At 38.7% G+C, this 18,823-nt stretch overlaps 1 pseudogene; it reads left to right on the top strand.

Annotated features, from left to right (window-relative positions):
• Nucleotides 1-7,423: 7,423 nt before the first annotated feature.
• On the top strand, nt 7,424-9,918 carry LOC116700832 (collagenase 3-like; annotated as a pseudogene).
• The last annotated feature ends 8,905 nt before the right edge of the window (nt 9,919-18,823 follow it).

Here is an 18,823-nt window from a genome sequence, read left to right as displayed (position 1 = left end):
ACACTACACACAAAAAGACCTGAAATACACACACGTGCTCAGGCCTCCGGTGCCCGACCACACTAGACCACATAATTTACAAGGACCCAACAGTTCTCGTAGTTCCCCCCGAGCAAAGAACAGTGCGACAATGGCGTGGAAAAACTCCCTTTTAAGAAGAAACCTAAACAAATAAGGATTCAATAGGATTACGGTTCACTGGATTCGTAACAATTTTACGGGCAAAATAAACTGATTCATTGATGGCTGTCACTAGCAGGTTTTCTAGTGTTCCCACTTCCTCTGACTCAGTGTCAGCTGTATTCAGTTAGGTGCCCGAGCTGTAAAACACGCAGTCTGGCAGACGCCTTGTCCACACTGAGATGACTCAGGTTGGGAATGCCCGAGTTTCTGAAGAGGCTGATCAGCTGGATGACATCATCATCATAGCGTACCGTTTGTTCCATTTCATTATTCCTTGTTTTTTTTTAAAATATGCAGTATTTTTTTAAATTTGTTTTTGTGCCTAATAATAGCACTGTAGTTAGCAAAATGTTGCCCAAAACGCCCAATGTATCAAATGTGATATGTGGTACAAAAAAATATATAACAAAATGAGAAGGGGGTTGTTAAACAGTTTAATAAACATCTCAGTCCCAAAATCTTTTTCTTTTCCGGCTATTTTTTGATGTGTCAGGCTTTACTGGGTTACTGAATTAATTAGTGATATTAACCTAATCCCTGTCATTACAATTAAATGACATTTGATTTTAACCTTGGTTGGTGGGAGATAAACAAAGAATTTGATCAGAATGAATCTGCCAGTTTTGCCAAGTTCGAGGAGTGAGAAAGAAAGGATGCTGCACAATAAATCTGTTAAATAGTTTTTGTCATGGTTGTGGTTTTTAGTCAGTGTAGTTTTTCCTGTTTTATTGCAATGTTCATTCCCCATTTCCTTGTTGTTTACAGTCTCATGTGTTCCTGTATTGTCTGTGTTCTCCTATTTCAATCCATGTATGTTTCATGCTTCAGTTTCCTGTTTTATTTTGTAGTTTCTCCTGTGTCCTGTCTTGTTTTACTTCCTTCCTTGTGGCAGACGGGTTGTTTGAGGTGCAGTCATTGGTGTAGAGGGAGAAGAGCAGTGGGGCGAGGACACACCCCGGTGGAACGCCTGTACTAATGGACTGGGTTATGGATGTGATGCCCCCCAGTCTGACATGTATGACAGGTACTGAGAACTGGGTGAGCTTCTGATACAGGAGTTCAGGGATTATGGTGTTGAACACCGAGTCCACAAACAGGATCCTGGTATATGTCCCTGGGGAGTCAAGGTGGTGCAGGGTGTATTGCAGTCCCATGTTGACAGCATCATCTGCCAACCTGTTTGCCCTGTAAGCAATCTGCAGGGAGTCCAGCATGGGTCCGGGTTTGTCCTTCAGGTGGCTCAACACCAGTCTTTCAAAAGATTTCATGACCACAGACGTCAGGGTCGACAGGAGTGGTGAGTTTGCGAGTCGGCGGTTCAATCCCCAGACCGACAGGATGAAAATCTGGGTGGGTGAAGTGAAAGAGCAGCACTTGTGCTCGCAACTCGTTTGAAGCTGTGGTGGAGGGGAGGTCACTGAACAAACTGTCATCTAGCATGGATAGCCTAGACCACCCTCTCCACCCCCCATTGGTCCACCAGAGGAACACTTTCTCTATGAGGCTCCGACAGCTTTGATGCCCCACGGACCGCTACAGAAAATCATTCCTACCACAGGCAATAAAACTCTTCAACACGTCATCACTGGGCGCTAGATGAGACTCTGAGACACCACAATACTGCACTGAGTGCAACCTGCAACCTTGATGCAGAGGTCCAGGGTTTGAATCCGACCTGGGACAATTTCCTGCATGTCTTCCCCCTCTCTCTCCCCTTTCTCACCAAGCTGTCCTAAAAAATAAAGGCGGAAAAGCTCAAAAAAATAATGTAGAAGAAAAAGCAGATTGTGGTCTCCACTCGGCTGGATCAGTGCACATGTCAGACACTGGCTGACTTGCTGCGACGTCAGCCTGTCAGCCATGAAGATGCTATGACTGAATCTCCTGACCCTTGTGACACCCAGCCACCCTCTTGTCACAGCCTCTCCTCTCCAAACTGCAGACTGCCTACACAACCCCGTGCTGGACCATCTGAAGGTATTTACCAGTTCATATATGGCCTATGACCCCTGTATTAGTTACAGCCAACTACATTTGCAGGTCTTTTAGCTGGGCTAGTGTTTTTTTTTCATGGGAGACTGACTCTGGAATAGCTTTATTGCTCCACTAACTCGACCTGAGTGGAATGGTTGTGATTAGTTAGTTCAGCTAAGTGCTGAAGATTTCCCTAAAAGTTTCTTAACCCTTGTGTTGTCTTTCCGTCAAAATTGAAAATCAACACTTTTGTTGAGTTTTTTTATTGATTTTTTTACATTTTTGTCCCTTTTTCAACACTTATTAACTTCAGTTTTACAGTTATTTTAGGGATTTATGTTCAATAAACCCAATTTATAGTAAAGTATACCTAATGTTTAAGTTAGAAAAGCAGAAATTAGGAATTATTCAGACTAAAAAATAGGAAAGTATATTGATGGAAAATCACAGACTGGAATGTGTCAACTTTTACTCAATACTTTTTGGAAAACCACTATTGGAATGTTTTTTTCAAATGCTATAAAATTGAATAAGACACCCCTAACTTAATGAAAGTAGAGATTTGTACTTAGATTTTATGTTACTTAGATTTGTAATCAGTCATGTTGTTTTGGGTAATTACAATTGGGTAGTAAAAAAAAAGAACATTGAAGTAGGAAAACGGGTCAGTTTGACCCGAGGACAACATGAGGGTTAACCATATTGTTGACCCACTAATAAGATGCAGCTGTGTTCACATGGCAACAGAGAACTTTTTCTACAGCTTTCGCAAGTTCAGGGCAGGCTAAAATAAAGCGTAGAATTGTTTATGTGGAGAGGTACACCAAAAAATCTTATTTGTGGCTTGTTACATCAAAGGACATTTCTCTAGGAGTGCAATTCCTTTTCTTTTCATTGTTATTGGTATTTCCCTCTGGATTTGGTTTTAACTGTGGAGCAAATCTTTTAGAGTTTCAAAAATAACTTTAGCTTTCTGTCAATTCCTCTCAAGCTCTCTGGCTGGACAGGCAAATCACCGGAGCAAAAGTTATGTTACTGGGGAAATATCTCCATTCATTCTGCGGACTCTACGGCAACATAGTATGAGGAAAAAAACAGGTTTCGATTATTAAATGCTGTTTACACAAAATTCCTACCATACCTATATTCTGTAACTTAACTGAAAAATAGTACCATCAGACATTTTTTGCCTCTTCTTAGGTTGCACGAGTGACATTAGTTGATTGATTGTTTTATTTCCTTGGCAAGTATCAAGTTTTTCCCAAATGCTGTACAGATATTTAGGCATTCTATTACCAAAATGGTTGAAACATGCACATAGCTGCTGCTGTAAATGAGGATACAACTGGCTCCAACCCTGCTTGTGACCTGATTTATGTCCTGCTTTTGTCTGTATATGTACTGTATATATCTATGAATTGGATGTGTGTAAAATTGCACCTTGTAAAATCTCCAGTGATGAGTTCTTGAGACTTGTTCTGCTGGAAGCTAAGCAAACATATGACTGCTTAATCATAATATAATTAATCTTATAATACACAACTTTGATTTCTTACAACAATGTGATAACTGTAAAAGAAGTTGATAACTTTATTATATAACTCAACTGAAGTTCAATATGATGCATTAATGACTAATGAATGTCTGCCACTTGGCTCCACTATCACTCTGACTAAACTTGCTTATTGAGAAGGCAGTAACAAAGCCAGCGGTATCTTGTGGTGACGGGTTATTAAGTCAGAAGATAAAATAGCCACAGCCACAACCACAGCCAAACAGACACTGTTGTTACCAAGTGAAACATATTTCTAGACTGGGTAAACCCCGCCCAGTGTGCCTGCATTTTGATTTTGCCCTACAGCACATGCTGGAAACCTGTACATTTATCTATCCGGCTTCTGTTACAAATCTGCGGCAACCAATCACAAACTGGCTTATCCACCTGGCGCGCTATTGGAGGGCTCAACACGATGACGATAGAGAAGCAACCAAGCAGCTTTCTGTTTATGTTCAACATGGCGGCCACCAAAGCGCAGCAACCATGGATGTATTAAGAGAACGGCAGCAACCCATTGATGCTGCTGTCGCTGCTACGTCACTGATTGGTCTGATTGGTTGAAGGACTATCCAATTGTGTACGTGCATTCGAACTATGCCCGTTGATCACACCTCTTGTATGGTAGAAAATACAGAGCAGACTTCCCAGGCTAATGTTCAATCTAAAAAGATTGAGCTTGGTCTGGTGATAGCCAGACTAACACACAGTATTTAATGACTGCATTACACTGTGCTCAATGTCAACTTGATGTTGGAATGATCTTGATCTTAAATTTTCCAAATGTAATTTGAACATTTTTTGATAAATCATAACAATGGCTTAATTAACTGAGATCACAAATATAAACTTTATATACATTATATGTTTTTTGGGGATTTTTTTCATTCATCAATTCATTAAACTATATTTAATACTATAGTATTAAATATTAAAATATGAAATATTACAAGTATTAAACGTTGGTATCATTTTTGATACATTTTGTTAGTTGAACAATAGTCAAATAGGTTTGTGTTTCCTAAAATAATTTCTAAGTTTTAAGGTAACTAAGTTTCACATAGATACCAATAATGACACCAATGATGATTTACATTTATTTATAAAAAAAAAACAACCTTAAGTTGACGTACAAAATCAATCTCATCACTATATAGAGGTCTTACATAAATATCTGGCCATGGAGATCTCTGTAGACATATCTATAGAGCTGCAGTGATCCTATAAAAAACCAACGGTGGACATCACATATCAGAGGTAACACGCCTCTGGAGAAAGTAGGGGTTAAGTGTTTTGCTCAGAGACACATTGTTTGATGTATCACAGTGGGAATCAAACCCAGATCTCTCACACCAAAGGCCTGAAAAAAAAAAAAAAAAAATCACTCAGACAGCTACAGCTGATTCAGAACGCGCTGTCCGTTCCTCCTAAAACCAAGAGACTGGATCACATCACTCCAGTTCTGAAATCTTTACACTGGCTTCCTGTGTCTCAAAGAATTGATTTCAAAGTACTCTTGCTAGTTTATAAATCCCTTAACGGTTTAGGTCCAAATACATTTCTGATCTGTTACTACACTATGACCCCCCCAGACCTCTCAGGTCGTCTGGGACAGGTCTACTTTCTGTCCCCAGAGTCACTAAACAGGGTGAAGCAGCTTTCAGTTTCTATGCTCCTCATATCTGGAAAAACCCCAGAAACCTGTAGATCCGCTGCTACTCTCAGTTCTTTTAAATCAAGGCTGAAACCTTCCTTTTTGTGCTGCTGCTTTCTTAAATGACTGCTCATTTCTTTTTTCTTATGCTGCACTGTAACTTTTATTCTTGTGTTTTATGTGTCCTAATGTTTCTATTTTGTTTTTAACTGTCTATTCATGTGTTTTATTAGTTTTTAAGCTTATGATTTTTAACTGTTTTTACTTGTGTTTTATCTGTTTAACTGATTTTGTGTGAAGCACTTTGAATTGCCCTGTTGCTGAAATGTGCTCTACAAATAAAGCTGCCTTGCCCTTGCCTTGCCTGTGTCACATCCACTGCACCCCCACTGTGTGTCTGTTTAGAATTACAGTACAGCGATGTTTGTGCACCGTACTATTATTGAAGGTTTGAGAAAATGTTTGGAATGTTTACTGTGAGGCAAGTTTAATTTTAACAAGCGAGTCAAAGGGCTTTAAATAAGAAAGAAAAGAAAAAAAGAAAAATGCTTGAACCCTTGTGTTGTCTTTCCGGCACTTTTTCTCACTCATTTGTCACCAACTGCCGGGTTTTTGTCTCTTCATCACTTTTTTTGTAGCATTTTTAGACTTTTTTACGACTAGTTTTACACTCATTTTTTTTAAATTTACGGCCAATACACCACATGTAGCCTATATGAAATTATATCTAACTTTTAGGGTAAAAAAGCATAAAGTATGAATAATTCTTACTAATATTTAATATCAAAGGAATGTATGTTGATAGATAATCACAGACTGAAGAAAGTAAAGACAGACTAATTCTATACCATTAAATAAAACAACCCAAAAATTCAATACAATTTGGTTGAAAGAAACCCAAATGTTCTGATATAGAAACTTTGATCATGGGTCAAATTTGACCCTAGGACAAACAAAGGGTTTATTGTGAGTCAACACAAGGCAGTTTGACACAAGGCAAATATTTCTTTCCATATCCCTCTTAGGCCATTTTCAATTATGAAAACTTGACAATGTCCAGATAATCAGGTGTGGACATTGTCCAGAGTTTGCCTTTCTCATGTGTAGTCCACAACAGAAGATTGTCCGTGTCAGATGTGTTCTCTCTAACTCTAAATACTCTGTTTGGGTGAGACGAGGAGTGGAGCTAGGTAGAGGGGGCAGGAGACTTTGGTAATTTGGTCATAAAAAACCAAGCCTCTTGCCGGTTTTGTTTTGCGAGCCACATGTGAATACTTTGCAACGGATCTAATCACACATGGGCTCAATCAGACATTACACAGACTTTGACAGGGTAAAGTCTGTTTAATGTCCGGTCCAACTGATTAGGACTGATTAGGATTAGGACACAATTATTATTTGTGTTCTCACATACAGGTAATGCCTATAGAGAAGTTAGGGTTTGCAGTCAATGTGTGGAAGGGACTTTAGATACCACACCACACACATGCATTTATAAAGGGGTAATCGCGCAGGGACAGGTACATTATGGCACGGATCTACATTTAAACATCCATATTTAGACAATTACTAAATCTGTCTTACATCACCTGAGGAATATATAAAGTATTATAAGGACCTATGTCTCAGCAGCCATTAGAAAAGTAGATCAGACTACTGTAATGCTGTCTTTGCAGGTCTCAGATCAGGCAGTCACAGCTGATTCATGTCATAAGAGTCCTCACTGAGACCAGAAGAATGGATCACATCACTCCAATTGTCAGAACTTTACACTGGCTTACGGTTTGTAAAAAAAAAAAATCAGGATAAAGCACAGAATGGGCTTAGGCCACAATACAGTTGGTAAAGGCACAGTGTCTAGGATTTGAAGGGTGTGCATCAGCTAGGCATACAGTTGACTGCAGTAATGCATGGCATACTGATTGATTTATCTTCTCCAGGAATATCTACGGGACGTCTATGGCTCCAAGCCCAGGTCAGAGAGACGGAAGAGGACTGCAGACAGACACAATGTAAAATCTGATTGGACGACTAGACTCTGTGATAAGGTCCGGAAGATGCAGCACTTCTTTGGTTTGCTTCGAAGCGGAGAGCTTCCCAATGAGACTCTGGCAGTTATGAAGAGGCAGTGCCGTGGTCTGTCAGACGTGGAATCATTTGGAGAGAAAATTCGCTGGAAGAAGAGCACCCTCAGCTACAGGTTCAGAATGTTGAGGAAGTTCACCAGCTTACTAAACATTTACTAATTGATTGTTATTAGTTTTGCAGCTATTTGGTCATAAAAAATGGACTTGATGATGTTGCTCATCACAATTCATTGTGAAGTTGTCTTGAATGGGTGTAACAAATTCCATGGCAATCCGTCCAAAAGTTGTCAACTTTTCACTCAATACCACAAATGAATGTAATGTTAGCGGGACAGCCAGAGAAAAATGACCAAAGTCAGTAGTAATTGTCCTCTGGGGACACAACTTCATGGCCATCCATTTAATAGTTGTTGAGATATTTTAGTCTGGACCAAAGTGCTGACCAACAGAAGGACATTGCCATACAAAGACCCTACTAGCATGGCAAGTACATTATTCTACCCTTGTCCATGTAAAAGCCGGGGGGGAGGGGGGGGGGTAGTAAGTGGCTTGTTGTGTGGTAAAGAAAACCAAAACCACAGGGTGCGGGGAGTATAGGGAACAGTGTCTCCCTCCCCTCTAGCCCAAAATGCAACACATGGGGTGTGCTCTTATACTGGAGAACACTGGGCCAGGTAAGGGTCCAATAATTGATGAGTCGACCAGACCTACTGGCATCAGACAGCAGCCAACAGAGACGGGGATGTCACATGTCAGATTAGTAAAGATGAATTTGAGTAATTTCGCAAGCTTTGCAGGAATGAGGCTGATGTCGTCATATCGTTTCACAATGGCAGTGAGCTTTATGTAAAGAAACACTTTGCATACATGTTTATAAAGACTAGAAGAAGAAAAGGTTGCTTGGCCATCTTACCCATCTACGAGAGAAAAATAGAGAAAGGGCAACATCAGAACTTAATCAACAAAGGTGTTTCCATATCCCATTTAGCGTACTACATTATTTTCATCAAAGACAAAAAACACCTCAAAACCCTGGAGCTATCATGTACCCAACACATAACATTGCCACAATTATGAACTTCAGCTCTCTTTCCGCGATGTGAAAGATGTCCAACACCTGCATGGTGAGTTAACTAGATTCATGTGGATTTAGAAAGGTTGCTGATTATTTTACAAAGCAGAAAAATTGAAAATATAATTCATGTCATACACTGGGACTGCATTGTGAGATAGCGTGTACCATGCTAAATTCAGACATTCTCATCTTTAATGTACAAAATTTAATACACACATATATTGATATGTAGTTCTTGCATAAAAAATATTTACATGTCATGGCAGTGGTGTGGCAACTAGCCCCTAAAGCTTAAATACCACAACATCTTCTTTCTATTGTTTCATCATTAGTCTGTTTAAATGTGTGCAATAACAGTAAAGTATTTAGATAAGCAACAAAAATACAAATCTAAGTTCTAACTGTCTTAGATTTCACTTTTTCAACATTGCTGTCATATTTTCCTGCATTTCGGTAGATGTGGAGGAAGAAAGAATCAAAATGGCACAGAGCGTAACATGGTTTCTATCAAGAGTTTTGCTATAATTCATGTTTGATAGAAAGCATAACACACAATACACACAAATGGCCAGTAATGATCAATGTTTATCTTTGTTGCAACATGTGGTTTAACTAAGGAATCCATGACTTTGGTTTGGAATTTAATTGATTATTTGCAGATGATATACTTGTGTGAATCACAGTATGCGTGCACTTTAAGCATCTTCTATTGTAAAAGAAAATACTGAGCTGGTACATTTCAAAGGACCGGGTCCTAAACTGGTTATTTCTGTTTCCTGCAGGTATCAGTCCCAAATTTGGTTCACTATTCTCAAAAAAAATGTGATCCCGATTTGTCCTTAGATGGGGCAACATAATTACAACAAGAGGTCCTGTTTTTCAAAGATACATGTGTGAACTGTCCAGACCATGTATCTACACCATGCAGGGTGACAGACAGACTTGCTTCTCACCTAAGGTCTGCTTTGATACTGGACAAAACAATAATGATTCTTTGAGATAACTCTATGCCTTTTCAGATTTATGTGGCGCGAAAAACATCCACAGTTTGATGAAACTGGGATAACCCGGATTAGCAGTCTGTGGCAAGACACTGTACCTGCCTACTTGGAAGCTGTCTATGAGAATGTGGATAGAAATGTTGATGTGTTTTTCAAAGGTCAAAGTTATATCCTAAAATATTGTGTATCTGTTAATGTGAGACAGTAATGTTTTTGTTTCAGGTCATCAATCCTGGGTGCTGAGCTAGTTTATTCTTGAGCACGGTTTTCCAAGAAACATCTCAGACTTGGGCTACCCCTCCAGAATAAAATCTGCAGATGCTGCTCTTCACTTCAGAAATGAGCACTACACTGTGTTCTTCACTGGCAATGAGTGTTGGAAGTATTAAAGTTCTGATAGTTTCCCACAGCTTCCCCCTTCTTCCAGTCTTTATTCCAAGCTAACTGGCTGCTGACAGTACCCTTGTATTGAATGTATACTGTTAGTCTAGGATGGGGCATGGCTAACAGCAAGTAGGGTGAAAATGACGGGCCCTATCTTGCACCCGGTGCAGCGTGAAGCCTGTTGCAAGAATCTTTGCTAGTTTAAGACCGACGCAGTTGTTCTTTTCCCATCCAGCGCCCACTTTGTTTGTGCTGGCCTTACAGGGAGGTGTGTTCAGGTGCATTCTTGGCGTCTTGCTATCTTGAGGTAGCGGAAAGTGATCACGCCATGGTCCAACAAAAACCTGGTCTGAAGTCAATGACGCAACATTTCATTGTTATTTTTACAGTGCATTAGTAAAATGCACTTGTAGGGTTGTCAACAGCATGCACACACTATAACGGTGTTACACACAAAGGGACGCGCAGCAGCACACACACATGCAGAAGATAAAAAATAAAAATATTAGCACATATGTTATCAGTTTCTTCTCCTGAACATATATCCTTACTGCTCAGCAAATCCGCCATCATGACAGCAATGTGCCAAGGTCTTTTGGTTTTTAAACTTTTGGTGTTTGTTTTTTAAAGGCAACGGGAGATGACACTGATTGGTTTATTGCATGTTACACCCAAAACAAACCTTTGTTAATTTAGTGCCTGGGAGTTAGCAGGTTTTATGTAAGTGCGGATTGTATAGATCAAACTAAAGTCTCTCTTCAGTAAAGATAAACAGGCAATACTTTGCTAAAAGCACCCAAGTAATATTAAGCCTATTAAGCCCAAACCTGGTGAGCTTTTACAATAAATGCCATGTATTGAAAAATGCAAATGCCACAGTTCTTTAATGCTCTTGGAAGATTCTCATATTGCATTAGCACTATGACTAACTCTTACGTTGTAAACCAGACCAGACTATAGTAATTCCAGACTACTGTGTAATTTCACAAATGATCTCTGTTTTACGTCATCCTGCGCTCTCTTATGATCAGCACACTCAAGCTGATTCAGATTCTGATCACTAAGATGGCCTTCTTTCACTCGGACCATCGGCCATCCTGGGACCTCTCTCTCTCTCTCTCTCCCTCAGCCTTTCTGTTTCTCATTTTAGATTTGTTTGTGTAGTACTTCCTTTTTCCATGTCCATATTCTTCAAATATGATTAGAATCTATCTAAAGTTTTGAATCGAGGGTCAAGGGACAGAGGGTGTTGTATGCTGTACAGAACGTAAAGTCCCTTGAGAAAAAATGTGAGATTTTTTATACTAGGCTATATCAATAAATTTGTCTCGACTACTTCCTTAGGTTTTGATGTAATGAAAACTTACAAATGTCTTGCAGTATAATGGCTTACTGTCACTGGCTTTGGAACAGCATGTCTCGTCCATTGTGGGTTTTCAGCTAATTAGTCTGGGTGACTTTGCTGGCGTCATTAGACACAACATGCACTATGGTATGCCCTGCAAAAGTGTGACCTACGGGGCTCACAGACACTTGCAGAGCAGCAGTGGCCGAGGAGTCCGACTCCCATAGACAGGTAGTTACAGTACATCACCTTCCATTTCTGCCTTTAGTTTCATTCAAGGTCCTACATATAGCATTTCAACAACATGTTTAATTACAAAACAAAACTACAGTTCATTTCACATAGGCAATGGAGGGTTTTCTTCATCTGCTACTTTACTTTGTGGCACAAAAATGTGGTAGAGAATCAGCTTAAATCAAGTGGAAAAGATAACTGCAAAATATATATACACACACACATGTATATATATATATATATATATATATATATATATATACAATTATGATGTACACTTTACAATAAGGTACACAAAAGTAGTACAGTTGTGTTCGAAATAATAGCGTGCCTTTAGAAAAATGAGTAATGTCAAATTCTTCAAAGACATTGTACTTTAATGAACACAGATACATTGGGACACGTACATTCTATTCCAACAAAACAATTGCGCAAAGTCATCAAACTTAAATAATAATAAATATTTCAAATAAAGTAAGAAATGGCATGTTCAAGAAGATAGCAGTGTTGCCATCTTTCCTTGGAAACTCAAATGTACTGTAAAAAAAGAATCTTGATATGAACTAGCTAGTATCCTAAACTAATATTTTGTCGCAAAACCACGGTTTCCGATGACTGCGTCACTGTGGTGCATGGAGTCAAACCACTTCTGGCATCGTTCCACAGGTATTGCAGCCCAGGATAATTGCACTGTATCCCCAATTCCTCAGGCTGTTCTTGGTTTTGCCTCATGCACTGCACTTTTATGTCACCCACATTTTTTCAATGGGATTAGGTCCGATTGTGCTGGCCACTCCATCAGTTGAATCTTGTTCATCTGAACCATGCTTTTGCTCCGCTTGCTGGTGTGTTGGGGTCAGTATCCTGTTGAAAGGTCCCCACCCAACGGCATTTCCCCTCAGCATATGGCACCATGACCTCTTCCGGATCCTAATGTACTGGAACTGATCCATGCTCCCTTGTATGGCGTTGAATCGGAACCACACATAGTATGAAAAAAACATCCCCATACAGGATGCTTGCACCACCATGCTTAATGGTCTTCATTGAGTACTGTGGCTTAATTCTGTGTTTGCAGGGCTTCTGACATACTGCCTTTGACCCTTCGACCCAAAAAAACAACCTTGCTTTCATCGGTCCACAAGAATTATTCCATTTCTTTTCAGGCCAGTCATGTGCTCTTTGGCAATTGTAACAGCTTCTGCACATGTCTTTTTCTCCCAGCAGTGGACTTTGCGGGGGTCTTCTTGCTGGAAGGTTAACCGCATAAGACTCTTCTGATTGTCCACAGTACCACTTTCAACTGAAGGTCTGGCTTGATCCTCTTGGATCCCATCTTGGCTGAGTCTTCGCCAGTTTGGCTATTCTTCTGTCCTTCGAGGGGTTGTCGTTTCTTTTTTCTTCCTCGTTTTTTCAGTTTTTTGCTCCATTTCAGGCATTTGAGATCTTTTGCTGAACAGCCATGATTTCTGCACCTCTTTGTATGTTTTTCCCTCTTTATCAATTTTTTTTTAGGAAACCTCATCTTCAGAACAGTGTCCTTGAACCCCATTCATTGTTTTTTCAGGAGTAAATGCACACCAGCATGCCAGTTTGTCTGATCCCTTACTCGGATCACGTTTAACACCCTTTTTTTCCCGCCAATACCCTCCCGTAATTGATGCCCTCGTCTAATTGACTCAACCACTGCTATTTTTTTGAACACCCCTCTTTTCAGTTAATCTCAATTTTACAGACCCAGTATGCATGGCTGTCCTGTTGGTTTGTTGGTTTTCTATACCTTTATTTTACCCCCAGAAACTATCTGGGGTATAGAGTTTGCCAGTTTCATAAAAACCAGTGATTTTCTTGCTGCTGTTGAGGCACTGCTATTATTTCGAACACAACTGTAGCTAATGATTTACAAATGAGGAATGTGTGAGTATATATATATATATATATATTGACATGACTTCCAGCCCAACCTTGAAAATGTAGAACAAAGCATTTTACTTTGGGTCACTGTGAGTGAGACATTTTATTTAAAACCTAAATCCACACCTTAACTAATCAAAACACTTTTGATCAGTTTAAGCAAACAATGTTGAGTCTATATGCAAATCTCCTCCGGCAGACTTGAGTTGAACGTCTTCTCAGCTTTTGTTTATACTTTTGTTTCCAGTACGCTTGTATAAAACCCTGGCTAGAAACTCATCCTGGGCGGAGAGAATTCTACAGCTTCTTATGAACTTCTGTCTCCACTGCACAGTGAATAAAACTAATCTGAACCAGACCTGAGAGAACATTTTCTTCCACACTCGCTATTACTAGATTCCTTCAAAAAAAAAAGTCAATTTTGGTGCTAGTATTAGTCATATCAGATTAATGGCTAACTAATGGCCATGTATTTTGAGCACTGAGTTCAAAAATGTACATTTTATGTATCACAATAAGGAATCTTCATTCCCAACAGGAATTGTCCACTTCTTTAAGACAAACCCCCACTACAAATTAGACTCCAACTCCAAACATGTCTTTTCCACTAGCCCTGCTAACGACATGCTGGAATGCAAGAAGAATGACGACAAAAGAATACTGACAGCGACGAGATAATTAAAGGAGAGCATACCATAGAGCCCAAAGCAGATGGTGCTGTGTGTTTGATGTGTGTGTGTACAAAGTGTTACAAAACGCCTACATTTAGCAATAACCACAATGTACACATTACCAAATTGCGTAACTGATGAATCCAGGACAGTATTACAGTACCCCAGTTTGTAATACAATGTTGTAATAATTTCATGTGTACCTTGAATCAAAGTATATTTTTTCTGTTGAATTTGATTTTAAATTTGATCTTACAAATATTTGTTATGTTCTAATGTTGCTACTGGAGAGGTTTTTTTTCTTTTTCTCTTTTTACGTTTTAGTTGATATCTCCATTTCAAGATACTTAATACATATAAGACATATTCTGTGTTTCTATCAGAACAATGTTCTAATGCATATCTATAAAACAAGGAATGGTTGCCTTTTTTATTGCAACACATTCATTCTCTCCAAGTGTCTTCATATACTGGTGTTGATCAATGTTCCTGAGACAATTTGCAAGAGACACTACTACTCCTCCTTGTTCACTATTGGGTAACAGTGACCAAAATGTAGCTTTCCACATCATTGATGTACAAAGTGGTGGTTGATTACTATAGACACATCTGGAACAACCAATACACGTGAAATACATCACATTTTATGTGTACATACAGTATATTGTATTTATTTCATGCAGTACAACACCAATGTATATATGTTTTAAAATAAAGTGACCTGGGGAGTTACATTGGAAAATATGATTGGGCCCAAATTAATGAATGAATAATTACTATGGCACAGCATAATAAATGACTGTACTGTAGGTACTCCACAAGTCAGAACTTTTAATTTAAAATGTTGTAGGGTAACAGGGCTTTGGTTCACAATGACATGACACAACACGTCACTGATTGTTCACAAAGCACGTCACCATCTCACCAGAGGCAACAGCATGGGGGCTCCGGGAGAGACTTTGTGCGTCAAACGTATTGCGTTTTAATGAGAGAAGACCTGAACAAAATATGAAAATAAATTGTCAAAGACATAAAAAATGGCAAGAATTTCTGTCAAACCTCTCAAAGGAGATGCTTTAAAAAAAGACTGTGTGGCTCAGAAAGCATACTTGTCTTTGGGATGAAGGAAACCACAGATCAAGTAGCTGACACCCTAATCTTCATTCTTTGACGGATTGTTCCAATATTATTTAATTATTTTATCTAAAATGTAATGTAAATAACATTCCCAGCTTTTTCCACTACCATGAGGGTTATGTCAATGGTCCAGATTATTCCTCTTTTATTTTAAAAACCTCTTCAGATACACTTAAAAATATATGCTTTTCTCGCCTAAATTTTTACCCCCTAAAAAGTGATGCAGTTTCCACATACTTTGGCCCTCTGGGATGATCCTGAGGTCATTGTGAAGTTAACACTCTCAATTTGTTGTTTCTAGTGGCATTTTGACACTAGGCCTTACTGACACAGAGCTACAGAGGTTAGAACACAGAATTTCTATTTCCGCCCAAGTAAATCATCTGAAAAATTAATAAAAAGCACTACTGTAAGCATATTACATGGGCTATATACTAAAATAGTACCACATATAGCCACATATCTCAACTTAGAACAGAAAAAATCCAGAAGAAAATGATTATACATGGATTTTATAAGAATGTATTTCTACCGATATGTCGCTGCGTTTGTCTTATTTCTTATTTCTAAAAAAAGCAAAAAAGTGTAAATATAAAACTTCTGAACTACAAAAAACACCTCCACATCACTCACACATATACCTGAGAAGAAAGGACATACAAGTATATTTATAGGAAAAATTAATCATAATACTTGAGTTGAATGGTGGAAATGCCATAGAGGCCTTTACCTTATTTTTGAATTTGACCAGAGCTGGAGCCATCACAAGGGTTAGTGTTTTCTGGCCATGTTTGATTCATACTCAACTCGTATTAATTATTGTGCTACACAGGGACGTGCCAGTTTTATGACCCCCTTTTTTCTAACTGTGGGGGGTATCTCACTGTCAATCTTTTCCACAGTGGCCAAATCGGGGGAACTGTGGATTCAATTTGGCATTAACGGGTTTTGGGGTATCCTGAATTTAGACTAATGATATTGGCTGGGACTAATCCGCAAGTTCAGTGAATCTGCAGAAAGCCGAGGAGTTAGTGGGAGCGAGTTTAGGTTTTGTAACGAGGGTTCGGGAGAGTTGTAGCACACCCAGGGAAGAATGTCAAGCGATCAAACCAAGAAATGAATGGACTATCTAGATTTCTCTACGTCAAAACTTGGGCTGAAACTACAAGATTGTGAGGGGACCAGATAATTATGGATTACAGGGCTTGGATATTCTAATACCTTGGAGTGTTGGCGATCTTTCACCGCTGTGATTAAAGACACGAGGAGACAGGTAGGAAAACACAATGAATAGCATCAAACCGTCATAAAAACCAGCTCATGCCATTCATCATTTGAAAGCTTAAAGTCTCATGATTCCATGAGCCCACACACAAAGCAATAAGGTGACTTAAGCGGTTATACCATGTTCTGAAGTAAGAAAAGACAGAAAGATTTGAGTCTAATCAAGTGTGTTTTCCTACCTGTCTCCTCGTGTCTTTAATAACAGCGGTGAAAGATCGCCAACACTCCAAGGTATTAGAATATCCAAGCCCTGTAATCCATATATTGGTCCCCCTCACAATCTTGTAGTTTCAGCCCAAGTTTGAGTTGAGAAATCTAGATAGTCCATCATTTCTGGTTTGATCGTCTGTAACTTTTCCTGGGGTGAGCTGACAAAACTCCCTCGTACACCACTAGACTCTCTGGCTTCGCAGATTCCACTGAACTTTGTTCCCAGCCAATAGCATTAGTCTATCTCAAGATACCCCCAAGCTAAGCCAATGAAATCTCACAGTCCCATTGGGCCACGTGGAAAAGATTGACAGTAGATCCCACCAGTTAGAAAAAAGAGGTCATAAAACTGGCATCCCTGTGTAGCCAATAAGAAGACGAGTTGATGATATCAAACATGGCCAGAAAAAACTAACCCTGTGATGGCTCCAGCTCTGTCAAAGCAAAAAATAAGGCCTTTATGGCATTTCACCATTTCCATCAAATTATGATTACTTATTCCTATAAATCTATGTATGTACTTCTTTCAGGTATATGTGTGAGTGATGGGGGATGTGTTTTTGTATTTAGAAGTTTTGTATTAGCACTTTTTTGGCTTTTTTAGAAATAAGAAATAAGACAAACGCACAGACATATCGGTAGAAAATACATCTTATAAAATCCATTTTAAGTCATTTCTTCTGGATTTTTTCTGTTCTAAGTTGAGATATGTGGCTATATGTGGTACTATTTTGTATATAGCCCATGTAATATGCTTACAGTAGTGCTTTTTATTAATTTTTCAGATGATTTACTTGGGCGGAAATAGAAATTCTGTGTTCTAACCTCTGTAGCTCTGTGTCAGTAAGGCCTAGTGTCAAAATGCCACTAGAAACAACAAATTGAGAGTGTTAACTTCCCAATGACCTCAGGGACATCCAGAGGGCCAAAGTATGTGGAAACTGCATCACTTTTAGGGGGTAAAAATTTAGGCGAGAAAAGCATATATTTTTAAGTGATCTGAAGAGGTTTTAAAATAAAAGAGGAATAATCTTGGACCATTGACATAACCCTCATGGTAGTGGAAAAGCTGGGAATGTATTTACATTACATTTAGAAAAATAATTAAATAATATTGGAACAATCGTCAAAGAATGAAGATTAGGGTGTCAGCTACTTGATCTGTGGTTTCCTTCATCCCAAAGACAAGTATGCTTTCTGAGCCACACAGTCTTTTTTAAGCATCTCCTTTGAGAGGTTTGACAGAAATTCGCCATTTTTTATGTCTTTGACAATTTATTTTCATATTTTGTTCAGGTTTCTCATTAAAACGCAATACGTTTGACGCACAAAAGTCTCTCCCGGAGCCCCCAAGCTGTTGCCTCTGTGAGATGGTGACGTGCTTTGTGAAACAATCAGTAAGTGGTGTGTCATGTCATTGTAACCAAAGCCCGTTACCCTACAACATTTTAAATTAAAAAGTTCTGACTTGTGGAGATACATACAGTACAGTCATTTATTATGCTGTGCCATAGTAATTATTCATTCATATTTGGGCCCAATCATATTTTCCAATGTAACTCCCAGGTCACTTTATTTTAAAATATATACATTGGTGTTGTACTGCATGAAATAAATACATATATGTATGTCACATAAAATGTGATGTAATTTCAGTGTATTGGTTGTTCAGATGTGTCTATAGTAATCAACCACCACTTTGTACATCAATGATGTGGAAAGCTACATTTTGGTCACTGTACCCAATAGTGAACAAGGAGGAGTAGTAGTGTCTCTTGCAAATTGTCTCAGGAACATTGATCACACCAGTATATGAAGACACTTGGAGAGAATAGAATGGTGTGCAATAAAAAAGGCAACCATTCCTTGTTTTATAGATATGCATTAGAACATTGTCTGATAGAAACACAGAATATGTCTATTGTATTAAGTATCTTGAAATGGAGATATCAACTAAAACGTAAAAAGAGAAAAAGAAAAAAAACCTCTCCAGTAGCAACATTAGAACATAACAAATATTTGTAAGATCAAATTTAAAATCAAATTCAACAGAAAAAATATACTTTGATTCAAGGTACACAATGAATTATTACAACATTGTATTACAAAATGTGG

Source organism: Etheostoma spectabile, chromosome 13 (genome assembly GCF_008692095.1).
Source record: "Etheostoma spectabile isolate EspeVRDwgs_2016 chromosome 13, UIUC_Espe_1.0, whole genome shotgun sequence".
In the NCBI taxonomy this organism is placed as follows: Eukaryota; Metazoa; Chordata; class Actinopteri; order Perciformes; family Percidae; genus Etheostoma; species Etheostoma spectabile.
Note: the sequence above shows the minus strand (reverse complement) of the source record. Positions and strands in the feature narration are given on the sequence as shown.